The sequence below is a fragment of the Schistocerca piceifrons genome, chromosome 2, assembly GCF_021461385.2.
Source record: "Schistocerca piceifrons isolate TAMUIC-IGC-003096 chromosome 2, iqSchPice1.1, whole genome shotgun sequence".
NCBI classification, from domain to species: domain Eukaryota; kingdom Metazoa; phylum Arthropoda; class Insecta; order Orthoptera; family Acrididae; genus Schistocerca; species Schistocerca piceifrons.
This window is the reverse complement of record NC_060139.1, coordinates 5856073-5860620: the sequence shown is the minus strand read 5'-3', so window position 1 is coordinate 5860620 and position 4548 is coordinate 5856073. Positions and strand designations below refer to the sequence as shown.

The 4548-nt window shown below is 43.4% G+C and overlaps 1 pseudogene; it reads left to right on the top strand.

Moving 5' to 3' along the window:
* Positions 1-1994: 1994 nt before the first annotated feature.
* Positions 1995-2112, top strand: LOC124778447 (annotated as a pseudogene).
* The last annotated feature ends 2436 nt before the right edge of the window (positions 2113-4548 follow it).

Sequence of the window (4548 nt, the reverse complement as noted above, 5' to 3'; positions counted from 1 at the left end):
CAAGTGCAGTCGGAGAACGAAACTGCGAAGAAAAAATGAATAAGAACTACAGAAACAGAATTCGACAAAAATGAGAGCTGCGTGCAAACTGAGAAAAGTGAATCATAAATCTTCGCGTGATCCAGCACTGTCCTGTCACACTTGATGCTAATACAATAGTACTAATAATAATAAATGACATTTTAAGACGTAACCATTAAATTATAGGTTATCGCAAAAAAACTTACAGATAATCTATATTAACTACGCTGAAGTCTAGTAGATGCTTGCTTCGTCATTAACACACGTCTGGAGGTGACAGGGTAAATCATTGAACTGTTGTACCTGATTGCTATGCAAATAACGAAAATGAATTTCATTTCAGGTTCTGGGACGTGGTGTATTTCACTAAGAAGCTATCACACACGGTACACACGGCGCACACATTGTTCCTCAATCAAATAAATTCAGTCTTTCTCGATACCATTTCATTTACGTGAAGCACCACCATACGCGATAGCTACTCTGTTAGTACAAGGTCACACTCGGTAGTCCGTTTTACAAATCCCCCAGTTTCGAATACCGAGTAGAGAAAACAAAAAAATCAGGGTGTCCAGCTCATTACACTGTCTCAAAAAGCGCTTGAACTGTCATATACGTAAATAAACAGTCTGTCGTGAAAGAAACTCGTACAGAAAAAGACTGACAGGTGCCAAGTGCAGTTGCAGAACGAAATTGCGAAGAAAAAAAGAATAAGAACTAAAGAAAGAGAATTCATCGAAAAAATATGAGAGCTACATGGAAACTGAGAAAACTGGATCATAAAGCTTCGCACGATCCAGTCACGCCTATACAGATACTATTCTCACTACGTGGTATATCTTTTACAGCACTGTCTAGTAGGACGTTGGATATTAAACTTCATTCGGCGGTGAAATCAGCACAAGCTCAGATTGAGGAAGGATTGCCATTTCGGCAATTTAAGGAAATCAATTAAAACGTAAACCTTGATAGCCTGCTAATCCGAGCCGAAAGACCTGCCACTGCGTCACTTGGCTCTTTTGTGACAATGTCAGCCTCCACCCTCCACCACATGGCCTTTTTTTTCTGGAATAAAGACAGAAATGTTATAAATTGAAGTAACAGAGAAACAATAAAATAAAAATAAATAACAAATTTCTGGAGATCGAGAAATTGATGTAATAGTCTCTAAAGCAATTTACTTTAGAAAACACTAAATTACTAAGAGGGTAGGATACAAAAAACAGCTGGAGTAATGACAGGAAATTCAAAAACCAAACAGATATTGAAGTTAAGACCTTGAATGAACCAATGTGTCGCTCTGCGTCTCATAAATAACTGAATTACTTTTTTTATTTTGATAGGGATAACTTTAGATGTAAAAAAGCTACTCTAGTACGATGCGCTTTTCAAAAGTTGTAGAGAAATCGAGAAATAAAGTTTTACGAGCCTGCTGAATACCATACGAGAAAGCTAGCCGCCAAGCAGTAGCCGTAGCGCAACCGGCTAAGGCAGCAGACTGGAAGCAGTGGTGCCGCGTTCCGGCACCGTCAGTTCTTTAATTTTTTCTAATCTTCCACCACAAGCTTTTATCGATACAGCAGATCGTGTTTCTTCGGAAACGAACAATAATTATAATAATGATAATGATAATCATTGTGGAACATTCATGACTTGGTATAAATAAAGGCGTTATAAGAAGGAATCACGATGAAACAGTTGGTCGTGCGGTAGCGTTCTCGCTTCCCGCGCCCGGGCTCCCGGCTTCGATTCCCGGCGGGGTCAGGGATTTTCTCTGCCTCGTGGTGACTGGGTGTTGTGTGATGTCCTTAGGTTAGTTAGGTTTAAGTAGTTCTAAGTTCTAGGGGACTGATGACAATAGATGTTAAGTCCCATAGTGCTCAGAGCCATTTGAACCATTTTTTTTTGAAACAGTTTATTTATCAATACGTTTATCCACGTACAGCAATTACAGTGTACGTTATTCAAAGCAGGCCAACGTCCTAGCCGCAGTGGTAACACCGGTTCCCGTCAGATCACTGAAGTTAAGCGCTGTCGGGCTGGTCTAGCACTTGGGTGGGTGACCATCCGGTCTGCCGAGCGCTGTTGGCAGGTGGGGTGCACTCAGCCCTTCCGAGGCAAACTGAGGAGCTACTCGACTGAAAAGTAGCGGCTCCGGTCTGGTTAACTGGCATGCGACCGGGAGAGCGGCGTGCTGCCTCTCCGTATCCGCATCCAGTGGCGCCTGTGGGTGAGGATGACACGGCGGCCGGTCGGTACCGGTGGGTGGGGCTTCATGGCCTGTTTGGGCGGAGAGAGAGAGAGAGAGAAAGAGAGTTATTCAAAGTAGGTATATAGCCTGTTATGACTTCATTGCGGTACACCTATGTATGTACCGATAAATGAAAGTTAATCGTATCACGATTTTATTTCCGCGGGTACGTGATTCGTTATAGCGACACACGATTTTGGTGGAAGATTATGAAAAGATACAACATTACATGGCTGGGACGCAGTACGGGTGGATTTTCAGTATGACACCTCAGCCTGCTGCGTTATTGCTGGGGCGCAGTGACTGGCCATCCCGTATGATATTCAACAGGGTCAAAAATTTCTGGAGCTCGAAACCGCTAGAAAGAGCACTGTTTTAGAGCAAGCTTTATTACATCGAAGTATGTGCTACAACTACGCGAAAGATTGGCAAAATTCTTTTATGCTTAGTGGATGACGAAATACAAATGTGATTTAAATTGTCGGTTTAAGTAGGTGCAAAATGCACCAAGTCAGGTTTTCAATTTGATTCGATTTGTTGTACCGCTAACTAGTTTAGAACCACTGCACGCTCGTTATCAGATGAAAATGCTACAGGACATATGTTTTCTGGAACATGTGGAGCTAAAAACTAGCTAGCTAGACGCTGGCCTAGGTACACATGGTCCAGAAAACAGCTTTCTTGTAAAACCTTCAGTTGAGAAAGAGCCTGCAGCGAACCGAAAACTACTTAATGGCACAATAAATTGTATCAGATTCAAAAAGGGACTGATTGAATTTTATACCAGCACTAGCTAGTGCCCAGCATTTCGTGGGTGTGTATTTACTCCGAACTTCCATTGGTTCACTTCCTCCTTGCTTCTCTCTCTCTCTCGACTTCCTCCACCCCACACTCTCTGTCCATCTGCTCCTCCCCCATCCAATTCCATCTCCTCCTCTCCCCTCTCTCCGTTCATCTCTTGCTCTCCCCTTCTCTCTCTCCGCGTTATCATTCCCACCCCAAAATGAGTCTGGTGGTTCTTACCACCACAGTATTTCTTTCCGGTTCGTAACTAATATGCGTAGGAAATTTTATTGGAATCGTTCCCGGGATTTAGTATGTGCTTTTTTCCCGTGGTTTTGCCCGTGAATGCACATGTCAAATATATTTCACATATATTTAACATATTTCACACGTATTTGTACACATCTGTAGCGAATTTCGCCCTGTAGACTCATCTTCATGTAGGTCACTGTTTACGATGTCGCATCTCCTGAACTTAGTATCGTACAATGACGTAATTTTGCAGGTAGGTTACATCCAGCGGTACACGTGGCTACTGTTCGCTAACTCTGTTGTGAGTAGAGTCAGTGGCAAAAAAGTAATATGTTAAAACGTCACGCATGACGTGGTGGTTTTTCATGCGTCTCAGTCGTTATGACGTCATATATCGTCAACTATGTGTCGTACAACGATATAATTTCGCTGGTACAATCAGTGGTATACGTGAATATTGTCTGATTAATTCGTTGCGAATACACTCAGCGGGAAAGAAGTAATAAATTAAAACGTCGTATGCATGGAGCAGTTTTACTCCATGAACAGCGAAAACGTAGAATCTATAAACTTATTTCTCTTTCATCATTTTGTGGGGTCGTCAACGAGAAAAGTGTCGTGAAAAATTGAAATGAAGTGTAAAGTCTGTTGCAAAACACTAAATGCTGTCATTCCCAAAATATGGATATTGGCGTTTCGTGGGCTGGACTCTTTTGTCACTCCACTCCCTCGCCTGTGACGCTCACAGCTATTGCAGACAGTAAGTGATATGTGTATCAAGTTTGGCTGAAATCGATCCAATGATTTAGAAGCAGATTTCGAACGTCCATCCATTTTTTTAATATGTGTGGATAAATCGCCTGTGGCCCCTCTTGTTATATGCTTCCCTTGTAATTGGAAATGAGGCACTTAATTTAGATAAAACAGGTGATCCTGTTAACGGCAGAGATGCAGCAAATCAGGATAATGCCGGCTGTTACCTGAAGTGATTTACGGAAGCTACAGTGGCCGGACGGTCGTTGTTAGTGAGAGCCCAGCGTGCTGGCCGCTGCCTCAGCTCGCTGGGTTTGCGTGAGGAGGGTGGCGCAGCTGACAGACGGCCCGGCCCGGTGCACTCACAAGATGTTTGCACACCTGCCCCAGTCCAGTGGCTGGTGCTCCTTCCTGCCACTGCGGCCGCACTCGCCTGCTAATGGTGGCGTTGCGGTCGCAGGTGTGACTGCTGCCTTCTCTTTGCATTC